At 43.1% G+C, this 24,014-nt stretch overlaps 1 long non-coding RNA gene across 2 annotated transcripts; it reads right to left on the bottom strand.

Annotated features, from left to right (window-relative positions):
• Positions 1 to 1,477: 1,477 nt before the first annotated feature.
• Positions 1,478 to 24,014, bottom strand: LOC132695063 (uncharacterized). 2 transcript variants are annotated; one of them, XR_014137875.1, is made up of 5 exons: positions 23,944 to 24,014; positions 23,366 to 23,547; positions 17,393 to 17,546; positions 5,972 to 6,073; positions 1,478 to 3,908 (listed from the first exon to the last, which is right to left on the bottom strand). It is a non-coding gene; the product is annotated as an uncharacterized LOC132695063 (long non-coding RNA). The 2 variants fall into 2 exon arrangements; XR_014137874.1 differs by lacking the exon at positions 23,944 to 24,014 and adding an exon at positions 23,760 to 23,851.

Genomic DNA, 24,014 nt, shown 5'->3' with positions numbered 1-24,014 from the left:
AATTCAGAAATTCAATCACACAGGATCCCCTCGTTATACCTCTGTAGCAAAACAAGAAACAAGGAAGCCACTCCAAAATAGTCTTTCCCAAAGCCACTGAGATTCCCAATCCCGTGGTTACACTACTAGAAAAATTTTTCTTATTTGTAGGAGTTCCACTTTCTGTAAAAGGACCTTACCCAGAGATCTCTTCTAGATCACATGCGCCTTAATTTTAGGAGCTGGGAGACCATGTCCGTTAGAGGCATCGTGGCAAGAGAATAGTTTTCCCTGCCTATGTCTAAGGCAAAGCATTTATTTCCCCCCGGCCTTCTTCAGTTTGAGAATCTTGAAGGAGGGAAAGAGAGAATAAGGGAAGGAAGAAGGGAAAGAGAAAGACTGTAGACAAATCAATACCAAAAAACATTGAACAAAGATGATCTGTGCCTATTCAAAACTGACCCACATTTAGGAAGTCATGACACATGCCCTCTGCAGAGAGTTGTTGTTAAAACCAAGTACACATTTGAGGGCATGAAATAAATTGTGCTTCCAGCTCAATTTGGAAGAGCACCTTCTCCGAACCATCTTCCTGTCTCTTACTGACTTACTTTGGTCAATTGTCAAGTGTGTTCCCAAAGAAATGTCATTGGGAAATAAAAGTGTTAGTCCTCATTGGAAAATAAGTGATTGCTTCCATAGGTATTTTGTGTCAGCTAAATAATGACATCTTGGTCTTTTCTTTAATTAACAGCTGCAGTACTCAGCATATCGGGGATATTTGGTAATGTTGCTGTTGCTGTCACACACATGTGAAAAGATAGCTTATTCTCAGCTAAGTATCTCAGGCTGTTCCTATACTGAACAAACATACACAGTTGGAATTGGATATATAGCTTTACACTAATAGACGAGATAAACAATGGCAACATTGATCCCTATATTCTTTTGATCTTGAAAATTTCATATTTACTTCCAATTAGAGCTAAATACATTACCCTGTTCCATCATGAGCTAGGAGCCTTTCCTGTTTGCATAGGAATGGCCTTTGTCCAGAATATAGGCTTATTCTACAGAGTCAATATTTTTATTTTCAGACAAGGTTCTTCTCAGAACCTTAATCTCAGAGCCTAGGCCAGTCTTTGTGTATATAGGGACCTAATAAATGTTTCATAACTGACTGGTAGCCCATAGGACCTAATAGTTAGACAACAGTCAAAAACAGGTGTTACATTTGTCGTCCTTTTTTTAAAAATTCATTTTCAGTAAAAAAAAAAAAGAGTTTTAATTAAAAATGATCTGTTAAATGAAAACATGTTTGTAAACAGCTACCATTTCATTCATCATAAAATGTGGGGAAAAACAATTATGAAGTTAAAAATTTTTCAAAGACTTTATGATGAATTTATTTCACGAACAGGAATGTTTCTCCTTATAGTGTCACTGCCGCACTAGGCTTATTTCATGTTTTTGAAAATTTTATTTTGTTGTGGGAAAAGACACATAACATAAAATTCACTATTTATCCATTTTAAGTGTACAATTCAGTGACATTTGGTACGTTCGGTGTTCGGCAACCATCACCACTATCTAGTTCCAGAATATTTTCACTACCTCAAAAAGAAAGCCCGTTCCCATTACTCACTCCCCGTTTCCCCTCATCCCTCAGACCCTGGCAAACACTAATCTGCTTTCTGTCCCTGCGGACTTGCTTACTCTGTACATTTCATGTAAATGGAATCGTACCCTGTACGGCCTTTTGCGTCTGGCATAAGAGCACAGTGTGCACTTTTCAGTCCTTACAGTCGACATCATTTCTGCCTTCACACTGAAATTCTAGGCTTGATTTCCTCTCTGAATTAGAGTCTTGCCCCCGATTCCTGAGTATTTGATCCAGAACTTAAAAAAATTTTTGACAGGTTTCCAACTCACACCAGAGCCAGGAATGATTTTGCTCAAGGTTTCAGACCATAGGTCTTCAGGCTTCCATCAACACTATTACACTTACATCTGTGCTGAGATCTGTTAAAATGCTTTTCGGTCGCAAGTGGCAGAGAACCCAACTATTGGTGCATTGAACAATAAGGGGTTTCTTATCCCATATAACAAAACAATCCAAGGGCAAGGTGGTTTCAGGACAGCTCAGCACTGCGGTGCAGGAGTTTCTTTTAACTTTCTGCTCTGCTCTGCCATCCTCAGCTTGTTGGGACCTTCAACTCACCCTTCTCCCCCCACCAATGATGACCCGATGGCTTCAGCAACTTCCACCTTTTTACAGAGCTTGTCCAGAACCAGAAAAGGTCAGTTATTCTTCTTATCAATTTTTATTAGGGTGCAAGAACTTTCTCAAAATCGTCCCAGCAGATTCCCTCTCATGACTCATTGACCAGTTATGTCACAAGACCACACCCATTCCAGGGGTGGGCAAGAGCAGTGGATGTGCCTTGTCAACATTCACTCCTGGGACAGGGGAGGACCTGTGAAGCACATCGTCACCAAATACCTCAACATAATGGGGTTCAGTTAATGAGGGAGGCCAAGGAAATGATAAACAGAGAGGCTACCTACATCTACTACTTTGGCATTTGTGTTGGTTTTAAATCAATTATTTTTCCAGTCAAATAATCTAAATGGTTCCCTGAGGTTGTGCAGTCTATGACATCAGATCTGAGTAACTTGGTTGACCAGGTGTTCATTAAAAGGAGTTGTTAGGAATGAACTCTCAAAATTCACATTTTACTTAGCCTGATAGCTGGTTAACAGAAAATAATATACATTTTGCTATATCGACTTGGCAGAAACAAGATCAGAACTGCCAAACTACAGCACTATGTGGTGGAAAAGACAATATTTTGAAAAGTTTCCTTTCCATAACACTGTTGTATATGATCCCTGGATTATTTACTCACCGTTCAGAGGTTACTCTGACAGATTACATTCAACTGATCAGCAAATGGATCAATACTTTTCACTACCCAATTCACAACTTTTGTTGGGAACTAGAGCAAACCCACCAGTTGCTGTCATGTAGATAGAGCCCTAATTGAACCAATAAATCTAGAGGCCCATCAGTTATAGTGACGGCTAAGAGGGAGAAGCAGCATAGATCACTCATAATTCAAAGGGAAAAACAAAGCACGACCCAGAATGGGAGTTGTCCTCTTCCTCCTCATCCTGTGGGGAGAGGAAAGCCTCAGGAAATTTGAGGAACTCTTTAGCCAAGAGAATAATGAGGCATAAATCCTGCCCATAGATAGTGAGAAGCCTGGCTCAGGAAGTAACGCCATTAACCAAAGGATCCTCCAGTGCCGGGGACAGTGATTAATGACCCAAACTTGACACGGTTATGTGACTTGGAAAGGGTCTCCACTCTTGGGGAGAGTGATTTGCAGAAAATGGAAACAATTTTGGTGGCCATTGTCACTGCCTCACCAGTTTCCTTTGTACAGCAGCTAGCTCAGGGAGAAAAGAGAGAGCTGCTTGTAACCTTTCCTCTCTGGACTTGAGAATGAGCTCTTATCTATGCAGTGGGCTGCACTGGCTTCCCTCTAAAACTGGAGGATGGCTTGTTAAGGTTACAATTTATGGCGTGCTTATCAACATACTTCAGCCTGCAGATGGCTCCAGGCAGAGAACGTCACTCTTATCGGAGACCATTCTCTTCGGCTGTCGTTTGTTGGTCTTGGATGTTACCGTGGGCAGAGCACTGTAGTCACCCACGTGGAATGAGGGTCACAAAAATCCTGCAGACCGCCTTTTGGAGGCTGAGCTTCTGTCACCTCTTCAGAAGTCTGTCACGTCCCTTTATCACTAAGTTTTACATCGCACATATTTCCCAGAACGCAGGAGAATTAAACAGGAAGACCAGGAACTCTTTAGGACTCACAGAGCCTTCAATGAGGAATGTGGGAGTTTTCTTTCTTTTCAGTCTAAAATAGAGAGGTACAGAAAGGGCAGGAATCCACTGGTTATTCAGCAACCACTTAAGGCACAGGGAGGTAAATAATTTGGTTGCTGGAAGCGGAAGCCAGAGGGGAGGCTGTCAATCGCTCCAGTGACACCGTCAACGGACCCTTGCATTTTTGTGACTTCTTAAAAATAAGCATCCCAGAGGTCCACTGTGTCCCAATGAGTTCTTTAAAGCGGGTATCAGAAAACTACAATCATTCCAGCGTTGCCGTCCTACTTAAAACATTTTTGGAGCTGGGGGCCCTCAGAGCCACCTGCTCCTAAGAAAATGAGGCTCATTACTTCACACCTGTATTTCATTTAAGGACTAAGAATTCTTCATCGTATACACTCACTCCAGTTACCAGTTGTTTCTGAGGAACACTGTCCCACTAGTGGAACCTGTGACAGGCCAATATTTGACCCATGAAGAACACCCAGTCAGCACGGTTGTTGAGTGCTGTTTTTAAATGAGTTCTAAAGGTGTTCTCAACAATAGGAGCACAGGAATCGTTTAAAAAGAAACCGGCCCAAACTGCGGTCACCTGTGCTAAGCTCCATGGCTGCAAACCGAGACTTAACACCTCACCTAACTGCAGCTTCAGCTTCTCCCAGAAGTGGAATTTTAAACCAATCGGTCCGGGGCGCCTGGGCGGCTCAGTTGGTTGAGGGTCTGACTTCAGCTCAGGTCATGATCTCACGGTTCGTGGGTTCCAGCCCCCTGTGGGTTCCAGCTCTGTGCTGACAGCTCAGAGCCGGGAGCCTGCTTCGGATTCTGTGCCTCCCTCTCTCGCCGCCCCTCCCCTGTTTGTGCTCCGTCTCTCAAAAATAAATAAACGTTAAAAAATATTAAAAAATATATATATTTAAACCAATCAGTCTGGAATTTTCTGATCAATACTACAGTGAGATGGTCTGAATGACAGACCCCAGCCCTTTACCCAAAGGAAGGTGACTGCCTGAAATAATCCCTTTTTTGTTAAGACTTCCTTGTCCCTGCTCCCTTCTGCTTATAAAAGCCTTCTATTTTGTACAGCATCTGGTAGCTCCTTTCTACTTGCTAGATAAGAAGCTGTCCTGTTCATGAATCTCCGAATAATGCCAATTAGATCTTCAAATTTATTCAGCTGAATTTTGTTTTTTAAAAGGTCAAAGACACAGTTTTTAAATATATTTGTTTAAAAAGTATTAATTCATTGTTATATTATGACATCAGGCCATATTAAGAGGCTAATTGCTATTAAAATCACTATATCATATACCCGAAACTAATATAACACTGTATATTAACTGAACTTTACAAATATGTATCTATTTCTCACTGCTACCAATTGTCCCCATTCCCCCCCCCCCCCCCCCATCAGAAACAAACCAAAGGAGAAGTATATTGAAAATACTGGTGAAATCGTTGTACTGTTGGAATTTTTCCCAGCTTCTCGCTTGTAAATGTCTTTACATTAACAAGTAACTTGTAAGTGCCAGGTACAAATCGTGTAACAACAGCTGAACCAGAGAAAGAAGCTATTAGAAAAACCACGAAAAGCCCGCTGGTTTTAAGCATGCAGTGTGGTTGGGTTAAGCATTTGGAGTCTAGAAGTCAGACTAGGATTCAGTCCTGACACTGCCACAACTAGATGTGTACTTGGCCAAGTCACTAAGCCCTTCTAAGGGTTAATTTCCTCACCTACAAAATGGAGACAAAAGCGAGTGGTTCCACCTACCTTGTGCTGAGATGACTCGACACCTTAACGCACGTAAAACCCCTGCATCACCCCGGGGAACGTGAATTCTCAAGACATCTTAGCTATTTTTCTACTGGTCCAAAAAAAGCTGAAATTCTGAATGGAACACACTTCTGGTAGAGGACTATTTTCCTTACTTACCTATACTATGGTAAACTGAGCTATAAAATCAAAATTTGAGAAACCTGGAAAGAGATTTTTGCATCTTGCTTAAGACTCAACCTACATTCCCCAACCCCCCCCCCCCCGCCCTTGAAATTCCCTTTAGACCAAAGAAAGTAGTGGCCAGCACAAAACAGCACCTCCTTTGCCTGCGATGCACCGTTTGCTGTGCCCACTCAAGCCAAGAGTCAGTCTAGTTTACAAGGACTTGTCAAAACCCGAAGATGAGTCCACAGGGGCACCTAATTCATCAGAGAGGAAGAGAAATATCACTTACTACTGGTGACTGGCTGCCTAGATCCTACAGATACCAATGGACACTGAAAAAAATACGACATTAAAATCTACCATTTGTGTAGAAATAACCATGGGAAAATGCATGGAATATGTGCTGTAAAAGAAAAGCAAGAGAGGATACATCTCGAAACCAAAGAATAACTCCGGTATGCATCCGTTCTGAACCTAAGACATCAATATTTGGGTTGGGACGCAGGTTTGACTGCTGTAACAAAGAAATCCAAAACAAATACGGCTTTAAAAGCTAGTAGGTTATTTCTCTCTCACATAGTCAGGCAAGGCAGTCCAGGCCCGGATGGAGGCCACGCAATCATCAAGGGTCTGAGTCACTGTTTCTTGTGCTCTGAATCCTCCAAATGGCTTGCATCTCATGGTTCAAGTTGGTTGCTCTATTATGTCTGCACTTTAGCTTATGGAGAAAAGGGCAAGAGAACATCATGCCCTTCCGTTTAAGGGAAAACCCAAGAGGTATAAAGAGGGGAATGGCACACCTCACTTCCATTAGTAAACCACCAGCCTGTACAGTTACACGGCCACATCTAGCTATAGTATAAGGTCTTGAGCCCAGGCAGTAATTCATCACTATGAAAGATGAGGAAAATCAGTATTAGGACATAACTAGTAGTCTCTGGCACCATGGGGTGCATTTATTTAGTTGAGGTGTGTTAGCACCTTTTTTTTAAGAGAGAGAGAGACAGAGCTCAAGACAGGGAGAGGGGGTAGAGGAAGAAGGAGACAGAGAGAGAGAGAGAATCTTTTTTTTTTTTTTTAATATTTGTTTTTTGAGAGAGAAAGAGAGAGAAAGAGGCAGAGAGAGATGGAGACACAGAATCCGAAGCAGGCTCCAGGCTTCAAGCTGTCAGCACAAGAGCCCAACGCAGGGTTTAAACTCACAAACTGTGAGATCATGATTTGAGCTGAAGTTGGACACTTAACCAACTGAGCCATCCAGGTGGCCTGAGAGAGGCGAACGGGGGGGAGGAAGAGAATCTTAAGCAGATCCCTGCTCAGCTTGGAGCCCAACTCAAGGCTCGATCCCCCGACCTGGGGAATCATAACCTGAGCCAGAATCAAGAGTGGGACTCAGCCACCCAGGCACCCTGGAAATAATTCTTTAATGATACCATGAGTCACTGGTTCAAATGCTGCTACAACATGTGAAGTCCTATATAGAAAAGTTCCAGAATTCACTGCTTCTGTGCATTCCATTGTTTACCAAGCAGATATTAAACTGGAAGTCATCTTATTCCAGGATAGTTTGATTGCTGCGCATCTAGGTTGCCTCCGCACTTTCAATGCTCTCTCTGCAAACGCTTTAACTGGAGCTTAATTTTCTCTGTCTTTTAGGCATCAAGTGTCTCCAGGGGCTATCACAGGAAAGTCAGCTCTGGCTAGGACAGCCCTCTGAGGTCCATCTGCAGTTTTCAGAGCAATCACTGGATCCTCAATAAAGACTTGAATCACTGAATCATCCAAACATACAAACCCTTCAGCCTTTAAAGTCAATATTGAAGAGGCACCTGGGTGGCTCAGTCGATTAAGTGTCCGACTTCAGCTCCGGTCATGATCTCATGGTCACATGTTCGAGGCCCACATCGGACTCTATGCTGACAGTTCAGATCCTGAAGCCTGCTTCAGATTCTGTGTCTCTCCCTCTCTCTGCCCCTCCCCCACTCACACTCTGTCTCTGTCTCTCTGTCTCTCTCTAAGATAAATAAAATATTAAAAATGTTTTAAAAAATCAATATCAAAATTAAATCAATTTGAGTAATAGGAACAGAATGCTATACCAAACCCACATGGAATTTAGCACTTCTTCCAAAAATATATACACTCCTGGTTTGATTTTTTTGTTTAAACTCCTTTATTTTTTAAAACTTTGACACCAGTACCCCCGAACACTGCTGAAACCAGGGGAAGGCTGGCAAAGCCCTCATGTGAGGCCTGCCCTCCTTTTCACTCTTCTCAACGTACCACCTTTCAGCCTATGCCTTGGCCTGGTTTCTACTGAATTTACTGCCCTGTGCACGGCTCACCTCGAGAGTCTGGGAATTGTTGCTCCTGAATTTGGAAAGGAGGGAGAGTTGTTTCTGAGAGCTGAGTGCGGAGGCCGTTGCTACTCTGGCATCTGCGAGTGACCCTGAATTTGCTGTCCGTACGTACAGCAGGTTTTGAAAGGTGTTGAGTTGGGGCTCCACGCAGCCACATCGAGCTGAAGTGGGCAAGAAGCTAAGGCGCTGTTCTCTTCCTCCTAGGGGGAAGAAGGCTGATGTAGCTTTAGTAATTTTCCTCTATGCCAATCTCTTTTCAAAAAAGGATTCCAGGGCGCCTGGGTGGCTCAGTCGGTTGAGCGTCCACCTTTGGCTCAGGTCATGATCTCACGGTTCGTGAGTTCAAGCCCTCTGTCAGGCTCTATGCCGACCACTCAGAGCCTGGAGCCTGGTTTGGATTCTGTTTCCCTCTTTCCCCCCCCCTCCCCCCCCCCAAAATAAACATTAAAAACAATTTTTTTTTTTTAAGGATTCAAATCTAGGGGTGCCTGGGTGGCTCAGTTGGTTGAGTGTCTGATTTTACCCCAGGTCATGATCTCACAGTTCGTGGGTTCAAGCCCCACGTCCAGCTTTGTGTTAAGAGTGTGGAGCGTGCTTCCGATTCTGTGTCTCCTTCTCTCTCTGCCCCTCCCCCTGCTCATGCACTCCTGCACTTGCTCTCTCTCTCTCTCTCTCTCTCTCTCTCAAAACTAAACAAACATTTAAAAACATTTTTTTAAAAAGGATTCAAATCTGAACAGCAGAGATAAGAGATTAATGGCTTTGTAAGGGAGTATTTGGGGAGAGATTTGACAGAAGGTAGAGTCTTGAGGGGGTGTGACCTAATATACAAGAATGATTGCCTTCTCTAAAAGTTATTTAGATAAGGTTGATTTCAAATACAGAAACACGTTTCCAAGGGAGGACTGACCCCAAGGTGACCTCCCTTTTTCACACCTTGCGTCTACACTTTGATCACCCAGGGAAATCCAGATCTCCCAGAGGCTTCAGTGGAGGACTCCTTACACTCATATCGAAAAGATTACAGCAGGGGCAAGAACGGCATACCTTAGTGTGCTGCAGAGCTAGAAACGGCGAGAAGGGTGGCCCTAGCTCTGATGCTCACACTCAAGTGGGGTACAGGAAAACGCATAAAATGCTCTCTAAAATCCAATTTATAGCGCATGCTATCCGACTACACAGTCCACAAAGGGAGGTGGGAGATCTGAGAATACTTTTTTCACTCTTTCCCACAAGCTTCCCCTCTCCCCACATTTTTCACTGGTGGGAGCAGTAAAAGGTCTTCTCGCACCTGCTGGAGTACCGATCCTGTGGACAGCTCCTCTATGCCATTGGGTTTTTTTAGCGTTTATTTATGTATTTTGAGAGCGTGCGCGCACAAGTGTGAGCTGGGGAGGGGGCAGAGAGAGAGAGAGAGAGAGAGAGAGAGAGAGAGAGAGAGGGAGAGGGAGAACCCCAAGCAGGTTCCATGCTGCCAGCACAGAGCCCAATACGGGGCTCGATCTCATAAACCGTGAGATCATGACCTGAGCCAGAATCAAGAGTTGGACGTTGAACGGACTGAGCTACCCCCTGTCCCCTGTGCTGCTGTTACTGCTGTTACTTGTACTGCCTGAATGACCACCGACTACGGTCTTTGTCATTTACTCTTGCATTCTGCTCCAGTCACGGTCATAGGCACTGCACTGACATTACCTCTTTAAATCCTCACAAACCCCTGTAAGTAGGTTCTGTTATTACTCCTATCAGTCATGTGACGACAGTGATGCCGGAGGAGGAGGACTGAACAATTTGCACCAGGTCATGCAGCTGAAAAGGGTCATGCAGAGCTGGGAGGTGACAAATCGGCGGGGGTCTCGAGACAGCCTATAGGAAAGAAGCCGGTGAGGCTCGGACTCAGCAGATCAGATGAGTGGGATTGTTCTGTCATGATGAACTTGAAAGACAGCCCATTCCCCTTGCTTAAAACTCCTCCTTGTCACCTATTATGCTCCCATGACAGTGAACTCTCATCTCATTGACAAAGGCCTGCATGATTGGACACCTGTGCCCTCCCCCCCACCCCCCACCCCCCCCCCCAGGCAGACCTCCGAACACTCCCTGCCTCGTCCTGGTGCTCTAGTTACGTTTGGGCCAATCTGCCAGAAGTCTACTTGCTAGAGGCACTGGCTGGACTGCTGGCTTTGTATGTGATGTGCAGCCCTTCCATCAGACAGACTGTGAACTCCCAGAAAGCAGAGAACAAGCCCTGGGGAAGGAAACTCATGAGTTACTACTCTGATCGCAGCAGAGGGGACATGGGGATAACGGGCATGCAATGACATACTCTGAGTAATTGACTCCGTCAGGGATGCAGAAAGTGGCAGTTGCTAAGGCAGCACGTAAGAGAGCCCCTCACGCAGACCTGGAAGACCCGGGAGGGCCTCCCAGAACCAGGAATGAATGAAGAGAGACTTCTCGAGTGCATCACCTGAGGTCAGGTGAAGGACAGGAGGGGCCAGGGGCAGAGGGCAATGCTCTGGCTAAAACATATGCAATATGGAGGTCAGACAGAGCTTGGCTGGCTGCGAAAACTGAAAGAAGTTCTATGAGGCTGGAATTACCAGGGGAGGCCTGTGGAGTGTGGACAGGTGAGGACAGAAAGTTAAGTAGGGGAAAAACATGAACACCCTCAAACCAGAGTCTGTACTCTATCCAGTCAGCAATGGGCCACTGGATATTAAGTATTAAATATTACTATTTAGATATTAAGTATTAAAATGTCTTAAGCAGAAGAGCGACATGACCAAATGGGCATTTTTGAACAATCGCCATGTTCTTTATTTCTTCTGCATTTTCCTACAAGCTACTGAAAAGAGTTTTCTGCATATGGCATTGATGACACAGGTGCTTCAGGTACTGAGATTTCCCAAGGAAGATTAAATTTAACTTTTTCCCTCACCTCTGGGTAGAAAGTTGCATCCATCCCTACGGGAGAAATCCCCTCCTGGAGCCAGGAAAGGTGCCATATTGTCTGTGAGGCAAAAACAATCAGCTCTTTTGTGTTTAGGTTCAGTAAGGAAGGTTGCAAGGGTGAACTAGGCTCTGAGGGCACTGGCTTCAACAGGGTGGAATAATGACCTTATCGTAGGTGGTCCTTAATCAACCTTTTGAGTAAGCGTGCGGGAAAATGGAGGGTCCCTGAGGAGGGAGACGGGTATATGACAGCCAACACTCCCATGGAACTTATTACATGCCAGGCACTGTCCTAAGGACTCTGCATGTATATGAGCTCAGCTAATCCTAACAGCCCTGTGACAGAGGGACCCTATTAACCCCATTCTCTAGATGAAGAAACTAATGCACAGAGAGGCTGAATAACTTGTTCCGGTCACCCAGCTGATGAGCAGCAGTGCTGGGAGTCAAGGCTACACTTCCAGAGCCAACTAACTGTGCCTCTTCTACCCACAGTCCATGGGAACGGGAGGCACTGCTTTCCCTCACCTCGTCTCAGACCCAGCCTTCCCGGCCAAGCCATAGCTCTCCCGTTCATCGTCCACCACCAATGTGTCTGAAGTAGAGGATCTCTAATTTCTGGTCTCTCTGTGATTCCATAAGTGGGGCTGTGGTCCCAGCCCCAGGGATATCCAGCATCCTGAGCTGGAGGAAAGGAAAATCGCTCCCCAGTTTTACGATAAATTACTCATCTGAATTGTTCACCCCTCATTCTAGGTTTTCTGTTCAAGTATCACTTCCTCCTAGAAGCCTTTCCTGGCTGCTTGTCTAAAATACACACATAATGGGGCACCTGGGTGGCTCAATCTGACTCTTGATTTTGGCTCAGGTCATGATCTCAAGGTCATGAGATCAAGCCCCATGTTGGGCTTCCGAGCTGAGTGTGGAGGCTGCTTGGGATTCTCTGTCTGTCTGTCTGTCTGTCTCTTTCTCTCTCTCTGCCCCTCCTCCACTTGTGCACGTGCTCTCTCTCTCAAAAAAAATAAATTCTATTTAACACACACACACACACACACACACTCTTACTCTTTATTCCCTGGCTCTGCTTTATTTCACAGCACCTATTGCTAGCTGAATGTATTTGTTTAATTGGTTACTTGTTTAATCTACATAATTTGTAGGTTATATATAAATAATATATATTTATACATATGTATAAATACATATATACATAAATAACATGTATTTATCTATATAAACTATTATGTTATATAAAAAATCACATGTGTATACATAAATTTTTAACATTTATTTATTTTTTTGAGAGAGAGAGAAAGAAACAGAGCATGAGCAGGAGAGGGACAGAAAGAGGGAGACACAGAATCGGAAGCAGGCTCCAGGCTCTGAGCTGTCAGCACAGAGCCCGATGCAGGGCTCGAACCCACGAACCGTGAAATCATGACCTGAGATGAAGTCAGACACTTATCCGGCTGAGCCACCCAGGTGCCCCAACATATGTGTATATATAAATGTAAATTCCATAATAGCATTTACATGATCTATTTATTTGTTTCATTGGTTACTTGGTTATTGTCATTCTCTCTTACTAGAATATTACATATATATATAAAACATATAAAATTTGTAGATTATGTATAACACAGAACATATATTTACACATATGTATAAATACATTCATACATAAATGACATGTGCATATCTATATAAATTATTATGTTATATAAATAATAACATGCGTGCAAACATAAATGCAAATTCCATGATGGCGGAGACCTGGTCTTTCACTACTATAGTCTTAGCTCCTAGAACACTGTCTGGCAACAAAAGGGGGCCGCTCAAAAAATGTTTTTAAGTACTGAAGTAAATGAAAGGCAAGTAAAATTAATATTGACCAGCTTTGCAGCCTCACCTCACCATGGAGCCCCTTTCACCTCACCCCTTCTCACCTCTTTTTCCTTTACTTCCACATCTATAAGCTCTACTGTGGAAAAAAGAAAAAACACAAGTTTGGGGGGGTTCTGTTCTGTTTTGTTTTGTTTTTTACTTCCTCCTATGTAATGTTCCTCCTCACCCTGCATCTCTATGAGTCTGTGCTGGTTTCCCAGGGCGCACTTCTTCCTGTGTCAGGGGAGGACAGCGTGTCTACTTTGGCAGCACTGGCCCTGTGATACCCTGCATATCTCGGTGGAACCGACGCCCGACACTTGGCAGACTTCCCTCCCTCACAGAAGTGAGCTCTGTGATTCCCACTCCATGATGTGAGGCAATGAACTCTGTCATTTGGAATTCTGTCCAGCTCATTGTTGGGAGTTTGTCTAACACTGAGTCAAGAGATTTGGGGAGGACACAAATAAATGAGTGCAAACCCCAAGGGAAAACAATTCTTCAGCTATCTGTGAAAACAAACCTCAGTGGGATCTGGCCTCAATGGGCTCCAGGTCCTGTGGTGAACAGAAGACAACTTCCCTGGGCAGGAAGGGGTCTCCTGCTTCACCCTGCCACCCACCTCAACTCCCACTCTGTCCACTGTCTTCTCAATTTCTTTAGCCCAAGCAGAATGGCAGGAGACAAAACAGGGCCAGAAAGGTTGATCAGCTGGACTTCGTCCATAAAAGGAATTCTAGTGCAAAGTTCTAAAGGGAGGGAGGTATGTTTTTCAAATTGTCATTGTTTTTCTCATTCTGGACTCTCCTACAACAGATTTTGCTCACTCAAAATGGAAAAACAAGAGGGAGTTATCTTCATGTAAATATTGGAACAAAAGAATAGAATCCCAGTGGAAGAATCCAACTTAAAGGTATTTCTTCAAGAATATTCGACAGGTTGGAAATGCAAGCTGGTGCAGCCAGTCTGGAAAACAGTATGGAGGTTCCTCAAAAAATTAAAAATAGAACTATCCTACGACCCAGCAATTGCACTACTAGGCATTTATCCAAGAGATACAGGTATGCTGTTTCGAAGGGACACATGCACCCCCATGTTTAAAGCAGCACTATCGACAACAGCCAAAGTATGGAAAGAGCCCAAATGTCCATCGATGGATGAATGGATAAAGAAGATGTGGTATTTATATACAATGGAGTATTACTCGGCAATCAAAAAGAATGAAATCTTGCCATTTGCAACTATGTGGGTGGAACTGGAGGGTATTATGCTAAGTGAAATTAGTCAGAGAAATACAAATATCATATGACTTCATATGAGGACTTTAAGAGACAAAACAGATGAACATAAGGGAAGGGAAATAAAAATAATATAAAAACAGGGTCAGGGACAAAACAGAAGAGACTCATAAATATGGAGAACAAACTAAGGGTTACAGGAGGGGTTGTGGGAGGGGAGATGGGATAAATGGGTAAAGGGCACTAAGAAATCTCCTCCTGAAATCATTGTTGCACTATACGCTAACTAATTTGGATGTGAATTTTAAAAAATAAGAAATAAAATTAAAAATATATATATACAGGAAAAAGGAAAGTATTAAAAAAAGAAAGAGATAAAAGTTATGAAAAAATCATATTTGAAACAATAGCCAGTATTCAAATATTATCAACCTTACCAGTAATTAAAGAAAAAACAAAGCATTATGATGCAATATTCAAGAAATTCTATTAGTAAAATTTTTAAAAGAATGAAAATAACTACATCAATAATAATGTATTAACTAATTCTTTCTGTGTAATATTGTTAGAAATGTAAATTGGTATGCAAATTCTAGAACAACATATGTTTATATGTTATCTTATTACATCTGTTAACAAAGAATTAAACATTTGCATTTTGGACAAAAATTAAAAAAAAAAAAAAAAAGATTCAACGGGTGGGGCACCTGGGGGGCTCAGTAGGTTAAGTGTCTGACTTCTGCTCAGGTCATAATCTCACGGTTCATGGGTTTGAGCCCTTCGTCAGGCTCTGTGCTGATAGCTCAGAGCCTGGAGCCTGCTTTGGATTCTGTGTTTCCCTCACTCTCTGCTCCCCAGCCCCCACACCCCCCCCCCATTCACTCTCTCTCTCTCTCTGTCTCTCTCAAAAATAACCATTAAAAAAAAAAGAATATTCAACATGCGAGCATTCAGAAATCATAGTAAATATTCAGTATCAAATCGGAATCTGAAATATTCAGTACCACATCTCTAACATATGCTTTTACCAGGTTGATCTGAATCATGGCACATTTTATGTAAATACAGTGTTAATTAAGATAAAGCTTTATTTCTGTCTCAAATGTTTTAGGCCAGAATTAACCAAATTATTTTCTCTGAGCATCACTTCAGATTCTTATTGCATACATCAGGAAAATATTTTATTCTATCACTGATATATCAAAAAATGTTCTGAAGTCATTGAAGACATTTGGGTATGTTGCCTCACAATTTTTCTTCATTCACAAAACTCTTTTTTTCTCCATAATAAACTTTTTGTCACCAACAACATCTACTGAGTACCTCTCTGTACAGAGCAGCCTGCTAAACGCTATCATCTCAGATGACAACTGTTTAGGCCAATGTACCACGAAGCCTCTAGTTGCCAAGTAAGTCCCCTTATGCATTGGGTTCTCTTCGTTTGTGTCTCAGAATGCTTTCTTTTGATTTATTTTACATCACATGCCTTTGAAACACTGGATTTTCCCCAAAACCTCAACATGTCTCTGGATTGGAACCCTTTCTCCATTTCTGAAGCTTTTCTAAATAACACAAGAGGGACCATATTAAGAAATACTGAAATTGTCAATGCCCTTTCAAAACATGTATCTTCCAAGTGGGGTGAATATCAAGCAATCACACTCATTCAAGTCCAAAATACATGAATATAAAAAATGAAAGTTCCCTCATATTACATCTTTGAAATGTCAACATTTCATGAAAATATTTGTGTCTAGGGACCTTGTACAACTGGGACTTATTTAGATATAGCGATAACTTTCCCCTTTTCTTCTAAACTCATAGCAGCCTACACCTCGCTCCCATGTCTAGACAAAACAGAATCATCATGTTGTCCAATCTTAGATTCGTTTCCCCCTGAAATCATCTGCCAGCGAGAGGTGAAAAGGAGTAGGTTACAAACTCAGACAAGCCATTCTGACAGTTTCCATCTATCTCTCATTTTGCAACTAACTGGTGCAAATATCGGACGTCTGATTGACCTCCCGCACTCATTTCTGGCACACGTCCTACACCAGCTGCTCAGTGCCGCTTTTGGCGAGATGCTGATGGGCTCTGTATCCCCAGGGATGAGAAGGATACAGAGACACACGAATGACCGCTTAACCACGTTTTAGATATGACCTCTTTAAAACTCTTATCAGTAAAGTTTTTAAGGCGATGGTGATTGTAGACCAATTCTTTCAGAAATGTAATCATTTTGACTTTCAGGGGAAAGGGGTACTTTAAATGAGGAAAAAGAAAAACTAAGGAAGCTAAAATAGACAAGAGAAGAGATTGTTGCTTGGTGTGCGTGAAATAAGTTTTTTTAATCCTTCTGTGCTATTTGAGTTTCTTCTTATCACGTGGGTGTGTTTCCAGGTGAAAAAGAATGAGAACGTTTTACGTCCAAAATGTATCTTAATTATTGTGTTCACAGGTTAGCAAAACAGAGCCCATGTCAAAAATGGTCCACGAGAGGATGCTATAAGTGGAACAAAGGCCAGCATGGCCTAGGTTGTGAGGTCTAATTGTGACACTGGAAACCCCCCCTTGTGACACCTTGTTCATACCCTCCTGTCCTCCCAGGCATCTCACCTCCCCGAACTCCTTCATCTCCAACCCAGATCTCCTTCTTGTTCTCAGCTGTCAACTAATCCCTACGAAGGTGTTCAATGTTTAAAATGTGTAATTTCAAGCAACAGTTCATTCCAGAGGGGTGCCTTAGTTGAGGCAGCAAATCAGGCCACTCCTCGGCCTCATGATGTGTGAATCAGAGGCAAGGCCAAGAGAGCCGATGACCACATGTGTGTGTATCAAAACAGAATAAGGATGACAGATGGGGCTCCTCAACTATGAGCTGTTATTCACTTAACCAGCCGACAATATGCTATGCATCAGGCTAGGAGTCAAGGCCACAGAAAAAAAAATATTTTTTGAGGCAACGTCCCACCCTAGAGAAGTTCATATGCTCATGTGGAAGGTAGGCACATCAATAAATCATTGTTGTTCCGTGTGATAAATGGCTAAAATAGAGGGATACAAAATGCCACAGAATCCCTGAAGGGACTATGTCCTTGAGGGATTTTAAACGGAAGAGCTATGTAGTCATAAATACCTGTCTGGCAGGATCATGGAAGACCAGAAACCAGGAGACCAGAGGGAATGACCTGACACAGTCACACCACAGCAGACGAGGGCAGTGGGAACAGGCAGCAAGAGGCCAGTCCTCCAATGGAGTTATCTCAATAACTTATCAGATAATGTCCATCCTGTATGGAGAAAAAGAGAGTGATTGTCACCCTCTGGTGGCCAACCCTCAAAATGGAAGAATTCATACTGGACTGTGTGTGTCAGTTTGTTGTTAACTATTCTAAACGATGATTCTGCTTAAGGTACCATTAATGTTCACGCGTGTAATTGAAAAAGCATGAAAAAAAATGTTATTTTAAGGCAGCCTTACATCTGAAGTCTGTGTTCTGATCCGTGGCCATAAAAACACTATAGCATTCATTTAGAACAACCATCATCTAGTCGTGACAAGCTGTTTTATCTGCTGTCCTTTTCATAGTTAACAAGTTATCAGAATGTATTGAAAAGGGTTTCAATGGGGCACGTGGGTGGCTCATTTGGTTAAAGCGACCAACTTCAGCTCAGGACGTGATCTTGCGGTTCATGAGTTTGAGGCTTGCGTGGGGCTCTGTGCTGGTGGCTCAGAGCCCGGAGCCTGAGACTGCTTTGGACTCTGTGTCTCCCTCTCTGACCTTCCCCCACTCACACTCCACCTTCCTGTCTCTCTCTCTCTCTCAAAAATAAATAGATGTTAAAAAAAAAAAGGGGGGGGCCTCAATCAGGATTTCCTGGCTCTGCCTCTAATGAGGTATGGGATATTAAACCAGTTATCCCCTTACACCTTGGTTTTCCCAACGAGGAAATGCTTCTAGGGCCCCTCTGAGCTCTAACTGTCATGTGTCAGCTTGCACATCCAATTTGTCTTTCTTCTCCTTCACCTGATGGAAATGGGCCCATTCAGTAAATGTGCCCTTTATCACCTGATTTCTCCACATCTATCAGTTGTGTGTAATACAGATTGCCTACCTGCTAGTGAGCCCGTTGTGTTCAAATATGGTTCATATCTACTATCTGTGAAACCCTTCAACAGCTTAGCAATTATAGCTTTACAAAGTCCATCATTTAGTCATAAAAAGGTTAATCATCTCCATCGCGCAAAATATTCTTTGTGTGACCACACATACTCTTACCGGTTTCAAAGTAAAAAAATTTATCTTAATCAACCATCTAATAATTTACTGATCAATATTCAAACTTTGTTTTTAAAGAATATGTCACTCAAAAAAAAGATATTCACTCAACTGAATTTAAACAAGAATAATAAAGATAATCAAAATTATTATTTTTTTAAAGACTAAAGCAAACAATGCCTCAAATAATTCTCCCCAGACCTTAAAGTTGTATTTACATATAGGAAAACTTGCCATCACGGGGTAAAAGGCAAGAAGGTTGCTGGGACTAACACGCACCGGCCCTGCTCAACCACACCTGGCTTTATGAAGGGCATTTGTGCTACACGTGAGTTTTCACTCCCCCAACACCAACCCAAGGCTGACAAACAGAATAGAGAGCTTTTGCTATTCTATTTATGTTTGCAGTGATCATTTGAAATCCCTTAGATACTTAGACTAAGCATAAAAACGCCAGATTCCCCTCAAGGTTTATGACTTCGTATCAGATTAAACCCCAAGCCTCCTCTTTTCTCTTTTTTGTTTCATTCAGTTTCTCAGGTTCAGTTCCTCCATCCAGAATTTAAAGGGAAAGGAAGATAGGTCAGAAATTAAATTTCAATCCTCTTTCTTTTTTACGTAACACATTGTTCACCAAGACGATGCATTTATTTTTTTTAATGTTTATTTATTTTTGAGAGAGAGACAGAGACAGAGTGTGAGTGGTGGAGGGGAAGAGAGAGACGGAGAGAGACGGATACACAGAATCTGAAGCAGGCTCCAGGCTCTGAGCCATCAGCGCAGAGCCCAATGCCAGGAACTGTGAGATCATGACCTGAGCCGAAGTCAGCTGCTTAACCGACTGAGCCATCCAGGCGGCCCAAGATTGTGAATTTTAAAGAGCAAGGGTGGTATGAAAAAATGTCCTATCATTTACTTTGCTCTGTGGGCTTCCAGGCTACTTATTTTGCCTTCTCCCGATTCAGCCAACTAGCCTAGAAACATGTAAAGATATCTAGTTTTCTTCTTAGTAATTAAAAAGAACAAGAAAGAAGACTTTTTAAGTTTTCTGAACTCCAATCCTACAGGTACTGGCTGGATGAAAACTGAAAGTAATTTACCAATTAGAAAAGGGGCAGGGAACTCCAGGATCCAAAGTACATGGGAAGTTGTTTGGGGCTTAGAAGTTACTGTTTTGATGCACTGAATATTTCAGGTGAATGACTCCCCTCCAAGACTGTCATCGAATTTACCTAAAGGGAGAGGTGAAAATCACATAAACCAAGCCCGAACACTGCTGCCTCTCATCATGTGAACTATGACCCTAAGCCATGCGGGGCAGCTTGATTCCTTGAATAGAAAGAGATCTCAAAAGGATGTAGGGAGCACTTTGCAACCTATGGTCCAAAACATTCTAACAAAACCCTGAGCGTGATGTGACATCGGTTTTCAGAAAAATATGGAGATGAAGGAGCAAGTAAAACCAGGTGGGACACAATCAGCAAAATCCAGACTACGGGAAACTCCCTAGGATGAGCAATCCAGGTTTTTAAGAAGAAAATATCAAAAGGAGAAATAAAGGCATGGAGAAAAAATTCATAGGTTAAAAGACATTTGGGGGCACCTGGGTGGCTCAGTCATTTAAGAGTCCGACTTCGGCTCAGGTCATGATCCCTCGTGAGTTTGAGCCCCACATCAGGCTCTGTGCTGACAGCTCGAAGCCTGGAGCTTGCTTCGGATTCTGTGTCTTCCTCTCTCTCTCTGCCCCTCCCCCGCTTGTGCCCTGTCTCTCTCTCTCTCTCTCTAAAAAAATAAACATTAAAAACAATTTTTAAAAAAAAAGGCATTTGTAAGACATTATCAACAATCACACTTCATGCCTCTTATTTTGGATCTCGAGTCAAACAGTGACAATCCAATCGTGAAAACTTGAACCCTGACGGGCTATTGATGTGCTTAAGGAATGGCTGTTAATTTTTTTTTTAAGTAGGATCATGGTATAGATGTTATGCTCGAGCCCTTGTGTTTTACAGTAATATCCTGGAATGATTAAGATTTGCTTCCAATAATCGGGGAGGAGGGTGTGGGTGGATGAGGCTACAGAATTCAAGAAGAACCATGACTTAGTAATTGTTGAAACTGAATGACAGGAACTTGAAAGTCCATTATTCTGTGTAGATTTTTGAAATTTTCAATAAGAAAAAGGAAAAAAAAAGAAAAATAAAACCAACAATGAGATTGACAGTATTGGGGAGGATGAAAAGCAGCTGCTGTTCCCAAACACAGGAGTGAGAACTGTTGCCATGACCTTGCAGAGCTATTTGGCATTCTGAAGTAAAGTGCTGTGTGTACCTCTATGACCTACCATCCCACTCTTAGGTATTTAGAAAACGAACTCAGGCTGAATTGCCCTCTAAGTGGCTTTTTAACCCCTCGTCCACTGCTTTCTAATATTTTTAAATCATGGACTCCTATCCGAAATCACACAGGGGCACCTGAGTGCCTCAGTTGGTAAAGCATTTGACTCTTTATTTCATCCCAGGTCATGATCTCACAGTTCATGAAATCAAGCCCCGTGTCAGGCTTCGCGGTGGCAGTGTGGAACCTCTTAGGATTGTCTCTCTCCCTCTCTCTGCCCCACCCCTACTCTCTCTCTGTCAAAATAAATATTTAAAAAATCACACAAACTAGGGGCACCTGGGTGGCTCAGTCAGTTGAGAATCGGACTTCAGCTCAGGTCATGATCTCGCGGTCTGTGAGTTCAAGCCCCACATTAGGCTCTCTGCTGACGGCTCAGAGCCTGGAGCCTGCTTCAGATTCTGTGTCTCCCTCCCTCTCTGCCCCTCCCCTGCTCATGTTTTGTCTTTCTCCCTCTGTCCAAAATAAATAAACATTTAAAAAAAAATTTTTTTTTTAATCACGCAAACTACATTGGATGAGGGGATGTAAAGTTCAACTGGCTGCAATATCTATAGGTATCTTTTATGTCTTGTTGTTGTTACGACGTAGTTAAGGTGCGTAAAACGTACAGGTTTAAAGGACTATCTCACACAGAAACAAGAATGTGTGTTGTCTGTAATACTGGAAAATGGAAGCAATATGAATATGCATCAATAGATAAATGGTTTAAACAAAGTGTGGAGAATTCACTCCACGTGCAAATGTAAAAATGAATCAACTACATATGAACCTCGATAGTTTTCCAAAACATAATGTTGAATGGGAAAAAAAGCAAGTTGCAAGCAGACAAAGTCAGCATGATAGGTGACAAAGACACAAATGGAAAAAGTGAACTCTAAATACGAGGGAGCAGGGCCGTCAGTGCAACTGAAAATAATACAGAGCGTGTGAGCATACTCGTGACATTCTGATTCGTAAGCTGAGTGTAGGTTCATGTATGTTTGTTATATTATTATCTATCCTATTTTGCATCCCTGAAATATTTAATGAAGAATACATTGAACAAGATGACGCCTATTAGCCAGCTCCAGGGATAGGCTTGGGGCGACAGGAAAGGGGCAGCAGCCAGCCGGTCACACATTCTTAACTCATTACAGAGAGTTCATGTTATTTCTTACAGTGTTGGGGACTTTTTAAAAATCGAAAAGCAGTTTTCTGCGAGTAAAAATCTAATTTGCAGAGTAACATGATTTTCAGGACTCTGTTGTTCTACGTGTGAAAAGAATAGTAAAGGCTTTGTCTATGTTCATCCACCCATCTGAATTATAAGACCTGGAGAGAAAACCCCAGCAGAATACCTTGAGAATCTCAGATGAAGGGCATTAAAGACAAATGCCCAACGAATGGATGTTTTTACAATTTACTCACAATTTACCTTACTCAAAGCACAGAATTTTAAAAGGTTTGAAAAAATGAGACTTTAAATCTTAGTTGGTACCTATCTAGAACTTGCTGAAGAGGTCAGGGTTTTCCTTCCAACCTGTTCTATGCATATTACAAGTTTCTGATTAGTGTCCCAGAAAGCAACAATTCTGAAATCCGACCAAAAAGACAGTATCGCAGCGCCATCTACTGAACCCTAGAAAATTTCACACAAAAACTTGGGAAATGTCCTAAGAAAACGTGGGCTTTTATTTTTTTTTTTTTAATTTTTTTTTTCAACGTTTTTTATTTATTTTTGGGACAGAGAGAGACAGAGCATGAACGGGGGAGGGGCAGAGAGAGAGGGAGACACAGAATCGGAAACAGGCTCCAGGCTCCGAGCCATCAGCCCAGAGCCTGACGCGGGGCTCGAACTCACAGACCGCGAGATCGTGACCTGGCTGAAGTCGGATGCCCAACCGACTGCGCCACCCAGGCGCCCCGAAAACGTGGGCTTTTAAACCAAACATGAAATGTAAGTGCAAAGCCTCAGAACTTTTTTTTAAAGTTTTTATTTATTTTGAGAGCGAGAGAGCGCAGGGGAGGGCTAGAGAGAGAGGGAGAGAGAAAAAATCCCAAGCAGGCTCCACATTGTCAGCACAGAGCCCAACCGCAGGGCTCAAACTCACCGACCGTGAGATCATGACCCGATCCGAAACCAGGAATCCCATGCTTAACCGACTGAGCCACACAGGCCCCCGCCTCAGAAGAACTTTTTAAATCAACGTATTTATTTAACTCCTTAACACTGATTTCAGTATTAAAGTACATGTAACATAGCACTGCTGTGCAGGCTGCATTTCAAAACATGAGGTTTGGTTTTATTTTACACACCACTACTCAACTACACTATTACTCATGAAAGGACAGCCTTAAAATACCCTTTACTTCAGAACTGTGTGCTATAGAGTGGGATTTGGGGTGTCAGGCGCGGGGGGGGGGGTGCTGGAAAAGTCTCAGGGACCCACCTTGTCGAAGGGGAAGAGCCCTGGCTGGCAGGGCTGACCCGTCTCCGTGGCTCAGGTAGCCACCGCCCATGTGATCACGGCACTGCCCAGCGTGTTGCTCGATGGTTCTGGAAGCCGCTGCGGGAGCTCAGGCTCCAGCACACCACTCCGTCCGAGACAGATAGGGATTCTGAGGCCCCTGCCTAGAAAAGCATATGTTGGGGTACAGTTGCCCCAGGCCCTAATCTCCTTATAACTTCGGCCCGCTTCAAAATGAAAGCGCTTCAATATCAGCCCAGGCGTAGTCCCCTTGCCTGAGGCATTTCTTTTGCAGAGCATTTCTTTTTAATTTTTAGGAACCTGCAGGGCACGTCGGCCCCCTCCCATCCCAACCGCAATCACCCATCTCTCTAACCCAGCTCGCAGGGGCTGCACGCAGAGACGCCACGAGCTGGAGGCAAGCGCCAGATGTACCTTACAACCGGTTTGCTCCCGCACAGACCAGACTAGACCAGTAAGCCACCCCACCCACCCCCCCCCACAGACCCCGTCCCTGATCTGCCACTGACTTTTCCCTCCATTGTAACGCGAGGATTCACGCCTAGGGGTGGAGAGCTACTGAAGGAAACGTGGGACATAGGAAACAGCGTGTTCTGTCCACTGCGCCTGC

Source organism: Panthera onca, chromosome B4 (assembly GCF_046562875.1).
Source record: "Panthera onca isolate mPanOnc1 chromosome B4, mPanOnc1 haplotype 2, whole genome shotgun sequence".
NCBI lineage: Eukaryota > Metazoa > Chordata > Mammalia > Carnivora > Felidae > Panthera > Panthera onca.
The sequence above is the reverse complement of the archived record's forward strand: the minus strand, read 5'-3'. Positions and strand labels throughout refer to the sequence as shown.